This window comes from Notamacropus eugenii, chromosome 1, assembly GCF_028372415.1.
Source record: "Notamacropus eugenii isolate mMacEug1 chromosome 1, mMacEug1.pri_v2, whole genome shotgun sequence".
Lineage (NCBI taxonomy): Eukaryota > Metazoa > Chordata > Mammalia > Diprotodontia > Macropodidae > Notamacropus > Notamacropus eugenii.
In genome coordinates, this window is record NC_092872.1 from 301,568,614 (window position 1) to 301,592,894 (window position 24,281).

Below are 24,281 nucleotides of genomic sequence, written 5' to 3' on the forward strand. Positions count from 1 at the left end.
TAATTGTCTATATTTTTCTTGTTCTCCTAATCATTTAAATGTCTCAATGATTATTTTAGAAATATTATGATCATATCCAGCAATCTAGTTAGTCAGTAAACATTTATTATGTGCAAGGCATTGTGTTAAGCACTGCGGATAAAAATAGGAAAAAAAATAAAAAGTAGTCTCTTCCCTCAACGAACCTACAATTTAGTGGGGAGAGAGAAGAGGGAGAGAGAATGCACAAAAGGATTCTTAAAAGGGTAGAGGGAGAGGGAACAAAGTATCTGGTTATGAAAATGGTGGAAAAGTCCCAAATTAGTGCAGCCAGGTGAGTCAGATACTCTGATCTGAGTTTCCTCCTTGTACGGAGGTTTTGGAGTTCATGGCTTCTTCCTTCAATCAGAGGGACAGAGGGTCATATGTTATATGTCTTTTACAAAGCACAATCACTCCCTGCTTTGGTTCTGACTGCTTAAAAGTACATTTATAATGGCTCCCATAAATTCAAAAACTTACAAGTGATAGTTTTATTTGAAAACACAGCAGTGAAGCTGCATGATATATAAAGCAATACCAGCTTCAAATGCCTTTCCCACAGATACTGTTACTGTTTCTTTAAGAGTTAATGGAATCTTGGACCATTACAGTTTAACTGTCATTCTTTGAGAAAATTGTAAGAATACTTTCAATTTTAACTATCATTTTGAAGAGATTGTTAACTGCAATAGCTTGAAAAAAATGTAAGAAGATGGAGAAAAAGGACTTCTTTTTAAAAGAACTGTTTTTATTAAGAAAGATGAAGAGAGTTCCTGAGAATAAACTTAAATTGATATTCTGCTAGAGTTGATGGTGGGACTGTGTTTCCAGAACTGAGGAGGTCAGCCATTGTGGTGATGGTTCAAAGTAACTTTGGCTATGTATTCTCATAGATGATACATTATAAATAATTATTTGAATCTTTGTTTTGTTGTTTTTCACATTGTTAATATGTTAAATTGACAATAATCTTGATTTTTTTTAAGCCTAGGAGATTAGAAAGGAGAAGAGCAAAAGCTTAACGGGAAAAAGGTTTCTACAGTTTATTTAGTAAATAATACTTAATAAACTGCAGTAAAGGGCTCAGAGCTAATTGATGAGATAGTTATTATTTTAATAATTTATGAAGAAATATCAAAACACACCTGTAAATTTCCTTGAAACTTGGGAGTGAAAATGATTAAGGAAAATGAGTTAGTAGCAGGCAGAGGGAAGGGTGATCACCCTGTGGAAAAACGCGTAAGGGGCATTGACCCTAAAACTTTGCTACCTTGATATCCACAAAGAAAGATTTCTCCCAACATAGGTCAAAATGTATTATTATTTTGCAATGTTCTCTACTGTTGAATCCCTTACTCCCTTATCCTATATCCTATTACCTAACATAGTCCTAAGCTTGGATTATTCCCCCCAACCATATTCTTTATCCATATTCATGTGCTATGTTTTGTGTCCAATATAAATCTGTTACCTGAACTCAACTGAACCTTCACTGCATGATCTTTTTACTCTTTCTTAGTTGATTCTCATTTGCACTTCTTGCAGTAACTTTTCTAGATATTCTTTTTCCTTCTTTCTTTCTATACTACGCCTCTCAGCTGAAGTACTCACTTAATATTTTACTGAAAAAATGGAGACCATTTGATGTGAGCCTCCTCTTTTCCTCTCATCACTCACTCACTCCTCCTCCTATCTCACTATGCATCAGTATCCTTTGCTAAATATTTTCCCATATACTGTCACCATAACTGTGTGTATCCCCATTTTGAGAACTCTTCTTCCTCTATGCTCTCTTAGTGACCTCATCAGCTCCCATGGGTATAATTATCATTTCTGTGCAGATGGCTCACAGAGCTACATATTCAGCCCTGGCCTCTTTCTTGAGCTCCAGTCTTGCTTTACCAATTGCCTATTAGACATTTCAAGCTCCATGCTCCTTAGGCATCTCAAACTCAACGTTTGAAACAGAACTCATTATCTTTTCCCCTAAATCAACCCTTCTTGTGAATTTCCCTCTTTCCATTTAGCGTCACATTATTGTTCTAGTAAGCCAGATTTGCATCTTTGGAGATTTTCTTGACACCTCACCCAACCTCACTCAACATATTGAATCAGTTACAAAGCCTGCTGAACAAAGCTGGAGACAATCATGAAACCATCTCCTTTGCTGGGTCTTCATCCAAGTCATTCCCTCTAACTATGTGTTCCACAAGCTCTGTTTCAGTTTCTCTTTGTTTCTCCTTCTATCTATTTCACTATCAATTCCTATGGATTTAATGATCATTTCTATGCTGATGATTCTCACTCCTTATCTAGTCCTAACCTCTTTGTGGACCTCCAATCTCACATCTATAACTGCCTATTGGACCTCTTAACTGGATATCTCATAGATATCTTAAACCCAATGTGTCCCAAAGTGAACTCATCTTTCCCCTTGCCGCTCCCAAGGATTCCTGTCTTCCTGACTTCCCTATTACTATTGAGGGCACTGCTATTCTCCTAATCACCCAGGCTTACAACTTAAGTTTCATCGTCAACCCCTCATTCTCTCTCAACCTATCTAATCTGTTGCCAAGGTCTATTGATATTTCCTTAATAATATTTCTTGTATATATCCCATCTCTTCTCTGACACAGTTACCCCTGCATAGCTCCTCATCATCTCACATCTGAATTATTACAATAGCCTCCCTTGGTCTCCCTTTGGTTGGTCTCCCTTTCATAAATCTTTCCCCATTCCAGTCCACACTCTACTCAGCTGCCAAAGTGATCTTCCTAAGGCATAGAGCTTCTTCCCCTAAGCCCCTTCCATTGGCTCCCTATTTCCTCAAGAATCAAATATAGAATCCTCTATTTAGCATTCAAGTATTTCAACTTCTCCCTACTTTTCCAATTGTCTCTGTGATCCGATAAGATTGACCTCCTTTCTGTTCCTCAAATAAGCTCATCTCCTGACCTTGGATATTTTCCTTGATTGTTCCCGATGCCTGGAACTCTCTCCATTCTCATCTCTACCTCTTGACTTCATTGAAATATCAGCTAAAATCCCACTTTCCGCAAGCAGCCTTTCCTGATTTAATTCTATTGCCCTCCTATTGTTGATTATTTCAAATTTATCTTGTGCATAAATTGTTTGTACATCTATCGTTGTTCAGTCGTGTCTAACTCTACATGACCATATTTGGTGTTTTCTTGGCAAAGATGCTGGAGTGGTTTGCCATTTCCTTCTCCACTTCATTTTACAGCTGAGGAAACTGAGGCTAACAGTGTTAAATGCCTTGCCCAGAGTCATATGGCTAGTAAGTGTCTGAGGCCATATTTGAACACAGCAAGATAAGTCTTCTGGATTCCAAGTCCAGTCCTCTATCTACTGAGCCACTTCTTTAGCTGTTTGCAAATTGTTTTGCAATTTTTTTCACCATAAGACTGTGAGCTCCTTGACAGCAGGAATTGCGTTTTGCCTTTTTTGGCATTCCCAGCACTTAGTACACTGCCTGGCACATCATAGGTGTTTAATAGATATTTATTAACTGACTGATTCTACCTCTACACCTCTCACATTCATTCCTTTCTTTCTCCTTCAAGTTAGCACTCCAGCTTGAGCACTTATTACTTTTTGCTGGATTGTTGCAATAGATTCCTAACTGATCTTCCAGTTTCTTGTCTCTCCCCTACTTTAATTTATCCTCTACACAGCTGCCAAAGCTGATATTTCTAAGGCACAGGTTTGAGTATATCAACTCTCTGCTTAATAAACTCCAAAGGCCTCCTATTATCTCTATAATAAAATAAAAAAAAACTCCTTTGGCATTTAAATCCTTATGTAAGTGGGTTCCAAATTTCCTTCCCAGGTTTATTGTATGTTACTTTCCTTCATGTAGTTTTCAGTCCAGCCAAACTAGCATTCTTTCTTTTCCTCACAAACAAAAATCCATCTCCACGTCTTTGCACAGTCCCCCATGTCTGGAATACATTCTCTCTTTACCTTCACCTCTTAAGAATCCCTAATTTCTTTCTAAACTCAGCTTGAATGTTACTGTCTACATACAGCTTTCCTGTCTAATGCCCAAATCACTTGTATATATTTGGCAAATGCTTGCAATTTTCTATTGTCTACCTATCTATCTATCTGTGTATTGATCTATCTATCATCCATCTATCCATCCATCCATCTATCTATCTATCATCTATCTATCTATCTATCTATCTATCTATCTATCTATCTATCTATCTATCTATCTATCTGTCTATCTATCTATCTATCTATCTATCATCTATCATCTCTATATCTGTATCTATTTGTCCCTTCTGCAGCCTTTCCTGGTCTTCCTTCTCTCTAATCCTACCCTGTCAGCTTGCTTTATACTTCACTGGAAAAATTGAGATCATTCACTGACAGCTTTCCCTTGTACCCTCCACCTCATATCTCATCCAAATGTCTTCTTCATTCTGGTCTCAGATGAAGAGGTAGCCCTTTTTGCCAGAGAATACTCTTCTGCATTTGCCTTTGATTCCTTACTCCCTTGCAACTGCACTATTGAATTACCCTGCTATACTTTCACTTTGTTGTCTTCAATCTTTCCCTATCAACTGGCTCCATCTCTATTTACTATAAACATTCTTGTGTCTCCCCCCTTCTTAAAATAAACAGCTCCCCCAAACCCAACCCCCTCCCACAACTCTCATTTGATCTGACCAGCCCTGCTAGCTGTCATCCTGTAATCTTGAGAAATCTATCTAAAATCATTGCCTTCTCTTCCTCTTCTCTCACTTTCTTCTATACTCTCTATGGCCTGGCTTTCATTCTCATTAATCAACTGAGAAATGCATTCTCCCACATTACCTGTGGTCTCTTAATGACAAATCTAATGGTCTTTTCTCAATCCTGATCCTCCCTGACCTCTATGAAACCTTTAACATTGTCAATCACCTCCTCTTGGATGCTTTCTCTTTTCCAGGTTTTTGTGACACTATTCCTTCCTGGTTTTCCTCCCTAACCTTGCTTTCTCAGCCTCTTTCCCCAGTTTTCATCCAGATTATACTCAATAACCAGTGGGTATTTCTCAAGGCTCTGTACTCTGTCCTTTAAATCTCTTTTTGTACTATATGACCTTACTTGATATTCTTATCAGAATCATAGGTTCAATTATCTCCATGCCAATGATTCCCACATCTATCTCCCTAGCCCTAGTCACTCTGCTGAGTTAAACTCATGTATCTTCAAATGTCTTTTTGACATCTCAAACTACATGTCTCATAGGCATCTCAAACTCAACATACCCAAATATAACCCATCATATCTGGCAAACTCTGCTTGTTGGAACTTCTCTATTACTGTTGAAGGCACCACCATCTTCAGAGGCACAAAGTCACACAATGTTGGTGTCATCCTCCACTCCTTACTCCCACTCACCCCACATGTCCAGTCTCTTGCCACATCGATCATTCCTACCTTTACAACATATCTTATTTATATATCTGCACTCCTACAACCATGACCCTAATTTGGGCCTTTATGATCTCTCTCATAGATTATTGTAATAGCCTTTTAAGTCATCACATTGACTCAACTCTCTCCCTACCCTAGTCTACCACTAAATTGCCAAAGTGATCTTCCTGAGATTCAGGCTTGGTCATGTTATCTCCCTGCTCGGTGAGCTCCAGTGGCTCCATATTGCCTCTAGGATCAGAAATAGAGTTCTCTGTCTATCATCCAAAGCTCTTTATAACCTGCCCCCATCAGTCTGTGGTCTTCTTAGACTTTCCTGCCTTCTATGGATGCTACAATCCAATTGCACTGCCCTACTTGAAGTACCTCCATTTCCTGTCTGTATGCTTTTGTACATACATGTTGTCCCCCGTGATTGGAATGCTCTTCCCTGATCTTTACTTCTTAATTTCCCTATCTTCCTTCTGTTGTTGTTTACTTGTTTTAGTTTTAGTTATGTCCAACTCTTTGTGACCCCATTTGGGGTTTTCTTGGCAAAGATACTGGAGTGGTTTACCATTTGCTTCTCTAGCTCATTTTTACAGATGAGGAAGCTGAGGCAAACAGAGTTAAGTGAATTATTGAGGGTCACACAGCTAGGAAGTGTCTGAGGCCAGATTTGAACTACCTAGCTGCCTTGGATTCCTTTTAGAATAAACTGAAATTCTACCTTCTGTAGAAGGACTTCCTTAGTCCTCCAGTTGTGTTTTCCCATTTAAGAGTATTTTCATCTACCTTATAAATACTAACTATTTATACACACACTCACACACACATATATATGGTATGTACCTAGTTTTATACATGTAATCTCCCCCATTGGAGTTTACATCCTTAGGAACAAGGACTGCTTTTTGCCTTTCTTGTTATATTCCCAATGTATTAGTAACCTTCTTTTATTACGCCTGCCTTCTCTTCCTTTTTTTAAAGGGGGGGATGTCTTTGATTGTCAGGATTATTTGGCTTTTTCTTCTATGCTAAACAAAAAGACTTATTGTTTTCAGCATGAACTGGCTCAGTTAATTATTCTACAAAGTCTCTTGATGTTTCAGCAATGGAACCCTAAAGAAAATAGGTAAATGGGATGAAGAGAAGAGAAATGAATGAAATCAGAAAGATGATGAAAAGGAAATTTTGAATTCTGTACTTCACATATTTCTAATGACACTGAATTCTTCTTTTACTTCTAGGGGATAAAAGCAGTCAAAGATTTCAGGAACATTCAATTTTCAGCAAAACTTTTCTCCCATCTGGAATAATTCAATATGGAGCAAAATCCAACATTACTAATTCAATGTCTTTCCACCCCCGCTTACATACCAGGTTAGCTCTGGGTTGGCTCTGGGGACGCTGTCTTGAACCAGTGTGGGAACTGTCCAATTTGGATCAGAGGAATGGTTTGAACACTTTTTCCCTGGTCCTGGAATGAATTTGGTTTCCCAGACCTTGTCTGGTCCCTGGAAAAACAGTGTTTGCCTATGCTGATGACCATTCCAAGCCATCCCACTTCTGGACTACTTCTAAGGTGGAGCCTAATGCATCAGTCAGTGTAGCAACAGCTCCTGGCTTAAATTAGAAAGTTCCCCCCCCCCCCCAAAAAAGCTTCTAGCTCCCACAGACTTTTGAAACAAAACCAATCTCTTTCTGGGGTAAATGAGCTGTCTACAAACCAGTGTGATCACTTGAAGATGATATTTCTTTTCTTCTAGGAAAAAAAAATCATTTGTCATTAATTATACATGTATATATGTTTTCTTAAATTTTTTTAAATTAGGGTCCCCATTTGGTTGTGTAACAAGTTACATAGATTGAACAACCTAATTTCTTGGTCACACCCTCCCTCAGCTTGCTTCTTGATTTGTTTCCATATTTAATTTTATCATTTTGCCTGAACTATAAGGTAAATTAGGGTATGTTTGTATTCATTAGTAACATTTCAACATCTCTCAATTCCTCTTAGAGGAAGCTATGTGGTAGAATGGATAGAATGTTAGACCTGGAGTCAAGGAGACCTGAATACAAATCTGGTCTCAAATATTTATCAGCAGTGTGACCCTGGGCAAGTCACTTAAGTCTGTCTCAGTTCTCTTCTGTAAAAGGGTGATAATAATAGCCCCATCTTCTAGAGTTATAAGAAGATAAAATGAAATATTTGAAAAGAATTTCACAAACGTAATGTACCTTGTAAATTCTAGCTATTATTAATCAATTAAGCTCAGAGTGCCCCCAATTAATCAAATATTATTTATTCAAAAAACTAGTAGTAGTTTTCCTAGTAGTAGTCATATCTTTATTAAATCCCTTATTAATCTCCTGGGATTAATATTCAAGTTAATGAACATGTAATTTATACATAATGAAATCAATCATTAAACAAAGCTATGGAAATTTTTACAATATTTGAGGTAGGAGAAAGAACATAACCAGTCACTTCAAACCCTCACAGTAGTAGCAGAAGACTTCACTTACAAGAACATGGTTTTATTGTTCAGTTGGCTCAAGATACCAGAATGCTCAATAATTCTATTTATCTTCTTCACAAGATAAAAGTTAGAGCAGGTCTATCAAGCTGCATCAGTCATCACCTTCTTTTCAACCAATATAGGAAAACTACCTTTATTGCTTTCCTCAAGCCATCACTCTTAAAAGCTTCTCTACAATCTCACTCCTTATAAATTTCTCTTTATGTTTCTTCAGAAACTAGTTGACAGTGCTCACAAGAAAGATGTTTCACTTCACTTTGTTTCTTTTGTTTCCATATTTGATCTCCCAGATTCTCATAAATCAAGGTCAAAAATAGATACTACCAGACTCCATTAGAAGAAGTACCTTGTGGAATGACAATTATAACTGTAACTCTTGACTTTTGTGTTCTGAGAAAAGAGATAGTAACAGTTTCTACAGCTTTTTAGGATAGACTTTTGAAACAGGTGTTACACTTATAAAGCTCAAATAACCAGCTGATTCATCCAGATAATGGCTTCATGGTCCAGACAGACTGTAGATTCAGCAGGAATGCCACTTAATCCAAACACCTCCCAGACAAAGCTTTTCAGCCTTTCTTGAAGGAAGATAAAGAACAAAATGAGTGTGTTTGAGTGGTTTCAGAATAATTGGAAGCCAGCATGTTGCATGCTAAGGAATGTGCAAAACCTTTGCCAGCCAATATATTTGATAGATGATAAATGTATTTGTAAAATAAATTTGCACTTGGGCAGGCACTCATAACCAACAGCTGCAAGGCTTAAATGGGTTATCCTGCAAAAATATCTTTCACAAACACAAAAACCTAAATATAAATGCCAGGGTTGTTTTAAATGGACCCCTTCACCATTAAAATGTACTTTCTAGAGTTTAAAGGTCTTTTTGAGAGTTTCATTGCTGCAAGAATGACCCTAGGTTACTTATATACTGCTTGGAGGATAAGGCTTCTTTCCTCTCTATACTCACTTTACTGAGCTGGGAAATCTAATGAAGTTGAAAGGGTGGAGATGAGTGCTTTATTTTGCATTATGATAGAACAAGCACGAGGATGCTTACTGCTGAAACAGCTGCATCATAAATAATCCATGTAGAATTAATGCAAATTTATCTTGGACAGGATACTACACTGGATTGTTGGTCACAGTGAACTATTCTGTATAAATGTTTAAAGACAAACAAACTAACTGGCTCAAACTTTTTATTGAAAAATCTAAACCATAAACTTAGATCTGAGGTTTAATGCTGATGTGGTGGTTTTTTATGAATGTCCTCTATTGAGAAGAAGACATTACCATGTGGCCAATGGCGTTAGCAGATACTTGAAGACCACAAAAAAAGCTTTGGGTGAAAGTTTCTCATTTTTAAGATGTGGTTTATGTAATGTATTTATTGATGAGTATAAGCTAGTCATTTTATTGCCAAAACTTGGTAGTAGGAAGTAGTGATGAGGAAAATTTAAGTTTGAATCAGCTGAAAAAACACTTACCATGGTTATAGCTTTTCAGTGTACAACATGCAGACCACCAGCATCTCTAAAGACCATACTTGGTGGTCTGCTTCGCACCTCCCAGTAGACAGAGGGGTTTTGTTGAGAATAGGAAGGGTGAAAAAAGGAGTGTAGTACAAATATTCAAAGTAGAAATGTAGGGAAATATACCTTTGAATTGATGACAAATGTTAAAACAGAGTCACTGGGCCCAAGGGGGCTAGGGTACTTGTCTTCTCCCATTTGGATGGGGGGTCAAGTTCTTTTGTTACCATGGATTTTTAATTTGGAGCTCTGGGGGGGTATCATTTAAAACTTAAGTGTAACAGTGAGGTACTCAATGTGTAATGTTGATCAGGTATATTGGCTATTTATTTCCCCTCATACAAAACTAATGCTTATAATACAAAAGGCTAATAAGCACTCATTGACAAAGATTTAAAGTTTGATACAATAACCTGTAATTCCTGTTATGGACTTCCAAGAGGATGATACTTAAAACGTGAGTAGTTTAGTGGACTGTTGAATACATATTTCATTTTCACTTTGATTTGGTACTGTCTGAACAACTACATCAAAGGTTATGGCTTCTCTTAGGCCACACCAGGACCTAGATTCCTTCTCCTTTTGGTTGCCATCCTCTCTTTTGAGAAGCGCTGTGGCTACTTCAGGAAACATCTGCTGAAGACAAGTGACACCAACTGAAGCACACAGAAGTTGTGGACCACTCAGACTCACTGTGCCCTCAGGTAGGAAATGTCAGGATTATTATTTAGTCAACTATGTATAGGGAAGGAAACACAAAATAGAAGCAGCCAAGGGCTTGAGGCCCAGACCTTAGCTGCCTTGTGGCTGTTGGAAAGCATCTCTGTCATGTCCCAGATAGAGAGAGTTCCTTGCCATATGATCTGGAGAGAAGAAGAGAGGGAGAAATAGTGGATTGTTTCTCTCTTTATGCCTACCAAGTGGATAATTTGTCCTGCTAAATGACCCATAAGAGTACCATTTAATAATCTCAGTGTCTAGGCTGAATCACACAATTGACTCATTAAGCATGTACCCAGAAGCCCTCAAAGATAGTAGTTATTTTTTTGTCCATTATCTTCCAGGCAAGATGACTTTTTGTTTTATAGTTTAAGGGCCCTGGGATAGAATTATAGGAACCAGGAGCTTTTTCTTCAGTCCTGGGAAGACTTGGAGCCTGAACCTATTCATACCGAACACTGCAGGAATGATTGACTGATGAAGGCTTGAAGAGTGGGAGTTGGGAGGGGGATGTGGGCCATATCTATCATGACTAAGAACTAAAACTAGGAGGAAAATATTGAGGAACAGCAGTTAGGAAGTTCCTATTTCCTTGACCCATATGAGATACTGTTTAGTAGCACTCTAGAAACCAGGTAAGGATTATTAAATGGAAATGGTCCTGTATTTTAATCCTGTAAAATATAGAGCAACAGGCACTTAAACCTGAAAATATCCTCTTTTAAAATTTTCTGATATGAATAATGAAAATAGTCTTAGGCTATAGAATCTCATGTATTTTAAATTAAATTAATCTTAACTTTTGAGTCTTGAAAAAGACCCCAAAGTTTTTAATTAAGTGTATAATTTACTTAAAACATCTCAGTTCTCTTCTACTTACTTTTCTGTTCCTTCTATTCTATTTCTGGTCAATAGAATTTATTTATCAACTAAGCAAAGCAACGCTATTGTCTGGGAAGGAAATTGACATGCTGGATCACATCCAAAGGAAAATAACCAGGATGGAGAGAGCAGTATTTTTGATTAGGCCTGACTCAGGTTGAACCCAATGGTTCAGGTTTGGGATTGGAATGATGTGAAACATGTGTTGAACATCTAATCTTTAACAGAAAAGAAGCATACTTAACAATAAAATGGAGAGGCTACTTAGCAAGCCCACAATGTTGATTAAACTGGGCACAGATGCTTTGACTTTACATTTGCCATGGTGGTGCATCAGAGGATCACCTGAGTTCTTATGAATGACTTTTGTACTTAGTTGAAAAGATAGATACATCAACAATTTGAATCTTAGTGTCTCTCCCTGCCCCAGCCCCCATTAACTCTAAAGGATAATTTAATTACCTTTTAGAGAAAAATTGCTTTTGCCTATCTGGGGTAGATGGTAGTCCTTTGCAGCAAGATCCTGATGTCTTTCAGAAGACCTTTTACCACTTAAATGGGTTTAGGTCCAACTCCTGACAATCCCAAACACTGGAAAATAAGAAGTCTGCCATAGGCATCAATGGAGAAAGAGTGCTATTCAGGTAAAAGGAAAATAAAAAAAACAGAAAGATACCATAAATGACAAAAGCAATATTGCAGCCTCTTGGAGGAATGACTGAATACAGATGAGACTAAAACCCAGAAACTGCAGGTTTTACTTCCTCATATCAGAAGGACTGAAAATCAGATCTTAATTATCTGGTCCATGTGGTAGATGATGGCAAATATGGACTGATACTACCAGGTTTCTACATGGTGATGATGAGCTCCTGTTTCACAAATCTAGATGGCATGTTCTTGGTGGAGATGCACCAGAAAAGGTAGAAGTCAGTCATCACTCTGTTATTCAGGCCTGAAGTAGGTGGGATCATGCAGAACAGCATCAGGGGAAGAAGCCAGCTATCTCCTAGGCCACTGCTGAGGGAGACAGAGCAGGAGATACCTTGGCACACTTGAAACTACAGCAGGAACATAGGCCACTTCAACAACTAAGTACATATAGTGGGGAGAGTTGGGGGTGGGGAGGGAAATCTTACAGAAGGCCTCCAGCTAACCTGGTCTAAAACATCTGATTCGGTCTCGTCAGGGTCACAGCAAAGGACAAAAATAACTCTCAGTTGGGGATAATGCATAGAGGGAGAGACAGAAGAAGGCTGAGGCCAGTACCTACATGGGTCCTCCAGGAGAAAAAAGTAGCCTCTGTGGCAGAGGATGGGGCCTGGTCCTAGAGGCCCATGTAGACCCTGCATACTGAAGTGGAAGCAGCAGTTGTATCTGGATTACAGAATATTTGAGACAGAACAGAGATCTTCCCTCTCCATGTAAGACTATGGGAGGGGAAAGAAATTGACTCTTGCATAAATTCCCAATTTGGAAACTGTGGCTGAAGATGTAAACAGAAAAAAGAAAACACGAAACTTAATTAAAAATTATTATGGGTTAAAAGAAACTCTGGGGGGGTTAATCCAGAATAATAAAATAAGTCAATAACCAATACAAATAGAGCTTCGGACAAAAGAATGTCTTGGTAATGAGGACTCCAAGAGGGAATGTAAAAAATGAATCAATAGATAAAAATAAAATTATAGCTTGAGAAAAAAATTAGAGAAAGTAGCTTAGAACAGAAAGTAGGAAATCTTACCTAAGTAGTTCACTTCCTGAGAAATGGAGAAATCATAGCTGAGTTATTTTATGAGACATCAAGAAGTATTAGAACAAAATTAAAAGACTAAAAAAAATAGAATAGCATTTAGGCTATTAAATGCTAAAATAAGTAACTTGGGAAATAGGTTAAAGAGATAATTTAAGAATGATCTGACTCTGAAAAACATGATCAAACAAAAGTGTATTTCAAGAATTTTTTTTAAAAAGCTACTCAGATCTATTAGAATCAGAGGGCAAAATGAAAATAGAATTAACCAATCGTCTTGAAAGAAACTCCCAACTGAAAACCCCGCTGAATGACATGGACAAAATTCAGAGTTTCTTTATTAAAGAAAATAATAATGTAACCACCTAGAAAAAGAACCAAAGAATGATGGGCTCTCACAAGACTGTGTTACAACTATAATGAAGGGATTTGGGATGCTATTTCCCACAAGGAGAAAAACAAAGACTTATAATGAAAAATAATTTGCCAACAAAACTGAACATAATCTTATAGGGATTAAATTGACCTTTAATAGAATAGAGGCAAATGTTTATGATGAAAAGGCCAGAACTGGGTAAAATCTTTGAAATGCAGTGACAAGATATAAGAAAAACACAATAAAGTAAATCTATTTGAGCAGTTTGGAAAATGGGTAAATGATGATGAAGAATTTACATGCCAATAAATTGAAAGAGCTAATTCCAGGTTGCAGAGGTAGCTAAGAAAAATGGAGTCCCTGGATGTTATTTTGTTCTCATTGGTTTTAAAGAGGAAAGAAAAGGAAGGGAAAATGGAATACACTAGAGAAAAAATGAGGAAGAAGAAGGAAGACCTTACTAGTTCTCAAAATTAGGATGTAAGAAAAGAAAAATATACAAACATGAAAGGGGTACATGGAATAAATACTTCACGAGCCTCACTTTTATCTGAACTGAATTAAGGAAAATTTGAACACACACACAGACATATACACACAAGGAATTTAATGTAGAAACTATTTTGTACCTACTGTTCTACCTGTTTTCAACTTCACCAAACAAAATGCCACCTCCCCCCTTCCCCTTCCCCTAAATTTATCACTTCTAATCTTATTACCATGATACTAACTCAATCTTTAATTAACACCTCCCTCAGTTTCCTCTTTCCCCTCTAATTGGAGGGCTGGAAGGTGGAGTACTAAACTCCTCCCAGTCCCTTCCTTTATAGAGGGCAGAAATTGGACTTCATCTCATTCCACTTTGCATCTGCTGCTTTGCCAGATTTCAACTTCATGGAATAAAATGCCCCCTAGGGTCTCTCCCCACACCCCATTTTCCTACCTTCTTTTCTATGTGGTTCTCTCCCTTTCAGTTGTAAGTTCCTTGAGAGCAAGGGCTGTTTCTTTTTATTAATTGTATTTCTAGAGCTTAGCTCAGAGCCTGGCACATAGTAGGCCCTTAATAAATGTTTATTGGGTTGGAAAACAGGGGAACAAATTGGGAAGGGATAGGGGAATAAGGAGGGTAGAGTTGGGGAGGGAATAGTCACATGAAAAACGACTTGAACCATTCACAATTTTTAATCATACAACATCCCTGTTACTGCATACAATTTGAGTTCCAAATTATTTTCCTTCCTCCAGTCTGTCCTCTGACCACTGAGAAGGCAACCAATATGGTATCAACTATGAAATCATGGAAAATATATTTTCATATTAGCCATGTTGCAAAAAAACCTAGAAAAATAAAGTGATAAAAGTATATGCCACTTTGTACTTAGAGTTGATAAGTTCTCTCTCTTTGGAGATAGATAGAATTTTTCATTATGAGTTCTTCAGAATTGTCTTGGATCATTGTGCTGATCAGAGTAGCTAAGTCTTTCACAGTTGATCATTTTCAACAATGTTGTTATTACTTTGTTCAAGGATCTGGTTTTGTTCATTTCACTCTGCATCCATTCATATAAGTCTTTCCAGGTTTTTTTGAAACTGTTCACTTCATCATTATAGCACAATAGTATTCCACCACAATCATATTTTTCAGCCATTCCTCAATTGATGGGCATCTCCTCTCAATTGCCAATATTGACCACTACACACAAAAACCCTGCTATAAATATATTTGTACATACAGGTCCTTTCCCTTTGATCTCTTTGGGATATTGATCTAATAGTGGTTTTGCTGGGTCGAAGGATCACAGTTTGGGGATAGTTCCAAATTATTATCCAGAACAGTTGGGCTAGTTTTCAGCTCCACCAACTCCAGTAGTATCCCTATTTTTCCATTCTAGCATTTGTTATTTTCCTTTTCTGTTGCTTTAGCCAATCTTACATATGTGAGATAGTGCCTCAGAGTTGTCTTAATTTACATTTATCTAATCAATGGTAATTTAAACCATTTTATGTGACTACAGATAGCTTTGATTTCTTCTTCTGAAAACTTACTTTAACTATTTAACAATTGAGAAATGGCTCTTAATTTTCTAAATTTGACTCAGTTCCTTATATATTTGAGAAATGAGACCTTTGTCAGAGTTAGTGTAAAATTCTCCCTCTTTCTGTCCTGGTTTACTGTTTTTCTTCTACTTTTAACTGCAATTGTTTTATTTATGCAAAACCTTTTTAATTTCCTGTAATCAGAATTATCTATTATCATTCCTGCAATCTTCTCTATCTCTTATTTGTTCATAAAGTCTTTCCTTATCCATATGACAGATTATTTTTTTGCTCCACCAATTATGATATATACCATGATATACACTTATGATATCATCTTCTATCTCTAAATCAAATACTCATTTTGACTTTTTCTTGGTATATGGTGCGAGTGGTTGAACTATGCCTAGTTTCTGCTGAACTGTTTTCCAGTTTTCCCAGTAATTTTTATCAAATAGTGAATTCTTGTTCCAAAAGCTTGCATCTTTGGGTTTATCAAAAACTATATTACTTTTACTAACTTTTAGTAATTTACTAATTTACTGTTATTAATTTACTACTGTATTGTGTACCTAATCTATTCCACTGATCTGTCACTCCTTTTCTTAGCCAGTATCAGATTGTTTTGAGGATTACGACTGTGTTGAAACTTGGTAACTGTTGGACTTCTTTCCTTCACATTTTTTTTGTTGACTGCCTTGATATTCTTGACCTTTTTCCAGAAGAATTTTGCTATTTTTTCTAGTTTTATAAAATAGTTCTTTGGTAGTTTGGCATTAAATAAGTAAATTAATTTAGGTAGATTTATAATTTTTATTATATTGGTTCAACCTATCCATGAACAATATTTTCCAGTTATTTAGATCTGCCTTTATTTGTGTGGAAAAATATTTTCTAATTGTGTTCATGTAGTCTCTGGGTTTGTCTTGGCAGGTAGTGAAATAGTGAAACTTTAAAAGTGAATTGTTATATGAGCAGTGTTCTAAGTCCCACATAGACCAACTTTCTTAGGAGGGACTAAAAGAATCCTTGTGACTTTATTGTTTCAGGGAACTAAGGGCTAGGGCCATTTACATAGCTTTTGTATGACCTTGGTACAAAATCCAGGGCTCTTTATTTAGTTTCTAACTGTAGATCACCACAGGCAACACAAAGACAGAAAACTCTACTCTCAAATGAATCCAGTGCTATATACGTCCTATATATTCTTTTCCTGCCTGAATGCCCTTACTTTGTTACAGCTAAGTAAATATCCTTTTTTTTAAACTGCAAGATATTTTATGAGTATCTCATTTGTCTCAGTCTTGAACCTGAGATGCTAGATTGGCCTGAGTCAGGCCTAAACTATTGTATCTGACTTAATTTGTTTCCTTTTTTTTCCAGGTGACAGATTATTACAGATGTATTTTAGTCTATCTCTGGAGGGAAGGGAGGGGAATAAAGCAACTATCCTTTCCTTAACCCCCAATGTAAGTAGTGAGGAACCCAGTAGGTGATCTGAGCCTGGACCATGGTTATTCCTGGATGTACAGGTAACTGATAGCAATCCTGAGATAGACATGTCCAATCCTGTAGACAACTGTGTATTTGAGAAGCTTATATTTTGTGGGCCCCTAGTAACTCCTGACTACACTTTTGGAGGAGTCTCAGGCAAATAATTCAGTACTTTTAGAATATGAACTCTGGCCAGAGTAGCCCCAAGCCCTGACTTGTCTTGCCAGAACTCGCTGGAGGGAGTTGTTTAGATAGCAGAGAGGTAACATGTAATAATGCTTATTCAGCAGTCTGGCCATCTTTATGTTCCAATATTTAAGTCAACTTCATGGGAGAATATAACAGTAGCTACTGATATTCTCAAGGATGTCCAGGTAATATGAGTGTGTTAAAGGTATAAAGGGCTCCACTTTCCCATTTTTACTGTAGCAATGAATTGTCTAAAATGAGCACCATATTGAACAATTTTCTAAAATTATCTAAACAATTATCTAAAATCTAAAGAGAAACTTTAGGAAGTTCCTTTTTATTTAGCTTAATATTGAGCACAAAGATGTTCAGAGGCTCTGGACAACGGCATTAAGGTCTTGCCCAACATACCAGCAGAGCACAGGTAAATAGGCTGGAAGTCCTCATTGGAGGATGCCCAGGTAGTGCCTTAAGCAGGAAACCCAGGGAGGGCAGTAAACCACAGAATCACCATGAAAAGTAGAAGGCTTAGAAAAGTAATGCCTTGATTAAAAAAGACACTGGCAGGGGAAAACAGAAGACCACCTAGTGTTTTATAAAGGTACAGTCAACTGAAGAACTCTGAAAAGGGATACGAAGACCATCAATGCTCTGAGCACAGATCCATCAAAGGAAATTAAACTATCAGAGGGAACCTAAGGAAGTAAGATCAGGACCAAAAAGGGTGTCATTACCCTATCTAAGAGTGTGGGAGGGGATAGACTTTTTCAAATCAAGAACCCAGACTAGATATATGAGCAACAGAAGAGACTGAACACGATGAAGCATTATGGATCAAGAATGTTCTCTGAGAGACACTCAAAAAGAGATAATAACAGTGCAGCAACTACAAGCAGAACTTCAGAGAAGAAAATGGCTTGTCCAGAAGGATTACAAGAGTACCTGGAAGAAACCATTCCAAAAGGACTCCATTCTAGGTATTCTTCTCTCTCTCTCTATAATTCTACATCGGGATCTCATAAGCTCCCATGGATTCAATTGTTGATTATTTTTAAATCTAATTATCTAGCCCTATCCTCTCTGCTGATTTGGAGTTTTGCATCTCCAACTGCCTATTGGACATCTTGAACTAGATATCCTGTAGACATCTTAAACTCAACATGTCAAAAACCAAACTTCTTATTTCTCTCTCCTTCCCCTCTTTCTAACTTCTTTTTGCTATTAAAGGAACAACTCAGTTATCTACATTCTCAACTTAGATATCAACTTTGATTTCTCACTATATCTCATTCCACTTCCCCCATATCCAATCTACTGTCAAGGTCTGTCAATTTTATCTTTGCAACATTTTTTTGCATACACTTTATTCTCAATTCCAACACAGCCACCATCCTGGTGCAAACTTTCATCACCTCATGCCTGTACTGTAGCAATAGCCTGCTACTTGACTAGTCTCTCCTTATTCCAGTCCATCCTTCACTGAGCTGTCAAAATTATCTAAGGAGCAGATCTAACCACATTACCACTTACCTCCACTCCAGCAACTTTCTAACACTTCCAGATCAAATATAAAATCCTATGATATTCAAAATCCTTCAAAACTTGGTCTACCCCCTGCCTTTTCAGTTTTCTTACATCTTACACCTCTCTACATGCTCCGTGATCCAAAGACACTGGACTCCTCCTTCTTCTTCCACAAAGATATTCCATTTCCCAGCTTTAGGCATTTTTGCTGTCTCCTATGCCTATAATATTTTCCCTCCTCATCTCCACCTCCTGACTTCCTTTGGATTCCTTTAATTCCCAACTAAAATATTATCTTCTGCAAGAGACCTATCCTGGTCTACATTCACTCAAGATCCTTCTCTCTGTCAATTACTTCAAATTCATCCTGTATATAGCTAGATTGTACAATATTTATGTGTTGTCTCTCCCATTAAACTGTGAACTACTTTAGATTAGGAACTGTTTTTTACCTTTCTTTGTATCTGCAGTGCTTAGCACAGTGCCTGACCATTTATTAAGTACTTAATAAATGTTTTTTGATTGACTGAAATGAAGCAAGAGAATATAGATGAAATGAAAGCTTTGTAGGAAAGACTTGGAGGACAATCAATAGTTTAGAAGAGGAAGTGCTAAACTATACCAAACAGATGGATTTAGAGAAAATTAGTAGACCAAAAAGAAATCAGTGACTTTGTGAGGCAACAAGAAATGTTGGAACAAAACCAAAGACTTAAAAATGGAAGAAAATGTAAGGTATCTACTATTAAAAGTCAGTGACCTAGAAAAGAGGTCAAGGACAGATTATCTAAGAATTATCAGACTATTTGAAAATCATAACCAAAACAAAAGACCTGGGTGTCACATTTTAAGAAATCATAGATGAACACTGTCCAGATCTATCAGAATCAGAAGACAAAGTGAAAATATAAAAATCCACAATCACCTCATTAAAAAACTTCAGAATATAAATTTCCAGGAATATCATAATTAAAATTCAGAGCTTCCAGGTTAAAGGAAAAAATGTTACAATTCATTGGAAAGAAAGGGTTCCAGCTCTATGAAATGAGAATCAGGATCATATAAGACTGGATAGATACATCAAAGGAGAGATGATAGTGGAACAAACTATTCTAAAAACCAAAAGATAAAGACTTTTCAACCACAAATAATTTACCCTACAAACCAAATATTCCCTTACAGGGGAAAAAATGGACCTTTAATCAGAGGACGTTCAAAATTCTTGATTGGAAAAAACCCTCAACAATTTAATAATTGAAATTCAAACAAAGAAGTGAAAAGAAAACCATATATAATATGTACTTAATATATAACATATTCATGTGATTTACATACATACATACATACATATGCACATATATGCACTTAGAAGGAGCTATATGATGAAGTATTCACATTCTAGTATAGAGAGAAGAAATCATCTCTTCAGAATCCTAATGCCTTCAAGGGTGATGGGAGTTAAATAAGGTAAATGAGTTTTGTGGGGGTGATTTTGTTCTGTTTTGATGATTTTAAGAGAAGAAAGAAAAAGGAGGGTAAAAAGAATATATTGGGTAAGAAAGGAAGATGAAGGGGGTGAAACTTACTATTTCAGATAATTAAGAGGTATGAAGCAGAGTATACAATCATGAAGAAAGCAATGGAGGTAATGTGCATCACATGAGTCTTGTTTTCATCTGAAAAATCTAAAGGAATGTTAAATATACAAACAGACAAATACAAAGAATTTTGTGTAGAAAACATTGAACTCAAATGAGAACTAGGTAGAGGGGGGTGGGTATTCAAGTGGATTAATGAAAGAGAAGCCAGAAGAAGCAAAACAAAAGCCAGCATCAGAGAGAGGATTGTGAATAGAGGATGAAAAGGAAAGAAATAGAACCTGAAATTTATGGCTATGCAAGGGGAAGAGAAGAGGGGCAGTAGAGTGAAAACAAATCATTTAAATTCTAGATCACCAGTATCATGCACACTTCTCTTTTACACAATGTTCTTCTCCTGTATAAAAAATGGGATGGGGAGGAAATGAGAAGGTAGAATGAAAAAAAAAATCACAGGTAACTATAATCATGAACAAGAGTGGAATGAACTTGCTCATAAAATGGAAGAGGATACCAGAATTGATTATAAAGCAGAACTGAACAATATGTAACCTACAAGAAACACATTTGAAACACAGAAAGTTTACCATAGTTAAAGAGATGCAGCAAAAGCTATCATTCTTCATATGAACTCCCAAAGTAAGGGTAGAATTCATGATCCTGAACAAGGCAACAGTAAAAATAGATGACAAAAAGACATAAGTGGAGAAACTACATTATACTCAAAGGTACCATACATAATTAATAAATGCAAATTTTAATATATGTACTGAATGGCATAGCATCTAAATGCTTAAAGGACACATGGATCAAATCACCAAGAGAAACAGCAAAGCCATAATAATGGGGAACTTCAATGCATACCTTTCGTACAAATCTAACAAAAAATGAAAAAGAATGAAATTAAAACCTGGATGAAATTTTAGAAAAGTTAGATTCAAGATCTTTCTATTACAGAACAGGAACAGAAAGGAGGGGGCAATTTTATCACACACACATAGCACCAAAGCATAAAACATCATAAATCAATACAGAAAAGTAGAATACTGAATACATCCTTATATCCTTACTAATGGAAAAAGTATGAAGTATCAGACACTAAATAATTATTGGTGGATCAAAGAACAAAGAAAAAATAGATAATTTTATCCAAAATGATCACGATAATAACAAGATAACACACTGAACTTCTGGAATTTATTCAAAGCAGTCTTTAGGGGAAATTTTATATTTCTAAATGCTTTCATTTATAAAAAGAGAGAGAATGGGGAATGAGTTGAATATACAACTAAAAAATGAGAGAAAACCAATAAATAAAAAACCTCAATTAAACATTAAAAGAGAAAATTTAAGAACCAAGGAAAAAACTGAACAAAATGGGAAACAACAACAACAAAAAAAAACCCCCAAAGACCCGAACAATTGAAATGTTAAAATTATTAAATGGTCTAAAATAATCATCAGTAAATGACCATTTATCTAGTCTGATTTAAGAACAAAAAAAATAGTTAATTTCATAAAAATATAAAAAGGAGCATCCATGAAATTGATTATGAAATAAAAGAAACTATTAATCAGTATTTTGCCATATTACATGATAACAAAACTTATAAATTAGGTGAAATGGATGAATATTTACAAAAATGTAAAATTTACAATTAACACAAGAAATAGAAAATTTATGTAATCCAATTTCAAAAAAAAAAATGAAGTCACAAGTGAATTTCCAAAGCAGAGGGTGGGGGTGGGGGTGGAGAACAAGACCTGATGGATTTACAAATGAATTTTAAGTACAATTAATTCTAATATCATATAAAATGTTTGCAAGAATAGGAAAAGAAGAAATACTTGCAAAGTCCTTCTAATATATTGATATGTTCTTGATGCTCTATGAAAGAAAAAGAAATAGGATGTCCTGTGGCAATCACAATGTGGGGTCTCTCTCTCAGTCTTTGCCAGCAAGATTTTTGCCTCTTTAATAGCCTAATCCTTCACCTGAAAGATGATCTTCTACCCAAGAATCACTGAACCTTCAGAAAGCATCAGGAAACAACTGATATGGTGCTTGCTGCCCAACAACTCCAAGAGAACTGCCAGGTGCAGAACAGAGGTCTGTACATAACATTCATTGATCTGACCAATACCTTTAATTAGTCTCTGATTGTCAGTCATGAGGGCTTGTGGAAGATTATGGCAAAGTCTGATTGCCCAGATAAGTTCATCAATATTGTATTCCAGTTCCATGCAACATGCTTACAGGAATTCTGGATAATGGACAATGCCTTCATGCTACCCCAGTCACCAATGGAATAAAGTAGAGCTGTGTGCTTGCTTCCATGCTTTTTACCATGATGTTTTCAGGGATGCTGTTGGATACCTTCAGCAAAGACACAAACAGTATCATAATCAACTACTGCACTTGAAAAGGCTACGAGCCACGATTTAAGTGGAGGGAGAGTTGGTGTGTGACTTTTTGTTCACTTAATTGTGTGCTCAATACAGCCTCTGAGGCTGAGATGTAACAGTATGCATTGATTCTCTGCTGCTTGTGCTAATTTTAGCCTAATAATTAATACCAAGAAAACAAAGGTTCTCTACCAACCAGCACCACACCATCTATGGAACCATTGATTTAAGCAAAGGAGAAATTTTGAATACTGTGGATAAGTTCACTCTCCTTGGCAGTATATTTTCCTGGGATGATGAGGCTGATGCATGCATTGCCAGAGGTAATCCAGTGCTTGCAAGGTTCCAAAGGAAAGTGTGGTGGAGGACTATTAGGCTGCCTACCAAACTGAATGTCTTCATAGCTGTTGTGCTGACCTCATTGTTGTATATCTATGGAACTTGGACAGTATACTAGCACCATGCCAGGAAATGGCATTTCTTCTGTTTGAATTGTCTTAGGAAGATCACCTGACAAGATAAGGTACTTGATACTGGGGTCTCTTCTCTAGCTTAACTTTCTACTGCAGAAAGCACAACCCCAGTGGGCTGGCCATATTGTTTGAATGACAAATGAATGTTTACCTAAAAGACTATTTTATGGAGAACTCACACAAGACAAGCACTCATATGGAGGTCAGAAGAAGTGATACAAAGATACTCTCAAGGTCTCTTTGAAGAACTTTGGAATCAATTGTGAGACATGGGAGACAATGGAACAGGACCATCTAGCATGGTGTGCCTGCATCAAAGAAGGCACTTTGCTCTATGAGCAAAGCAGAATTGCAGTAGCTCAAAAGAATTTTGAGATGTATAAATTTAGAGACATCTCCACTCCCAAGGTCCATATAGACTATTTGTGCCTGACCTGCTGTAGAGCCTTAGGAATTTATGTTGGTCTGATCAACCATAGTATGTGGTATAGACATGCCTTACCTTGATCCCAATACAGTGATGTAGTTTTGGTCCTGTTTGATCACGAAGGACAGCAATGATGGTCTTGAAAGCTAAATCAGAGAGGGATAAAGCAGAGGAAAAAAATTACATCTCTAGTGAATATCATTGAAAGAATTAAGTATTAGCAAAGAGGTTACAACAACATTTTAAAAGATTATACAACATTTATTTTTATGCCCAGATTCTGATATAGAATGCCATGGAATATTATTGTGCCATAAAAATGATAAAGGGATTGATTCAGAGAAACCTATAAAGACTTGAGTGGTTACAGATCAAGTGAAGAAAACTGGGAGAAATTGTTTTTTTTTTACAGTGAATGCAGTAATGTTAAAGGAACTCAGCTATGAAGAACTTGAGAACTCTGCTCAATTAAATGATCAGTAATGATCTCGAGAAGCCTGATTATGAATCATATACTTCCTACCGTTTATCATAAAAGTGACATACTAGATATGCAGAATGCAGCCTGTGTTTTCAGACATGGTCAGTTGTGGATTTGTTTTGCTTGACTGTACTTGTTTATCTAGTACAATGGCTAATCAGGAAGTTAGGCTGCAATGACAGGTCGGGGACCTTCACCAATCCCTATTCGTTTCCTCAGATTTGGTCAGAGTTCCTGGCTCCGGAGCTGCTTGCCTTTTCAAGGCAAGGGAACTAGGCTTCTCAACAAGGAAACTCCAGAGCTTCAATTTAACTCTCAGTTCACATTCCTGAGAAAGTTCTATTTTTTGGCTTTAGTTTATGGAGTCCTCTCCAGCAAGGAAGGGGTAAGTAAGAAAA

At 36.7% G+C, this 24,281-nt stretch overlaps 1 long non-coding RNA gene across 1 annotated transcript; it reads left to right on the forward strand.

Moving 5' to 3' along the window:
* Positions 1-647: 647 nt before the first annotated feature.
* Positions 648-24,281, forward strand: LOC140525352 (uncharacterized). The gene is made up of 3 exons (XR_011974014.1): positions 648-862; positions 10,076-10,227; positions 24,103-24,281. It is a non-coding gene; the product is annotated as an uncharacterized lncRNA (long non-coding RNA).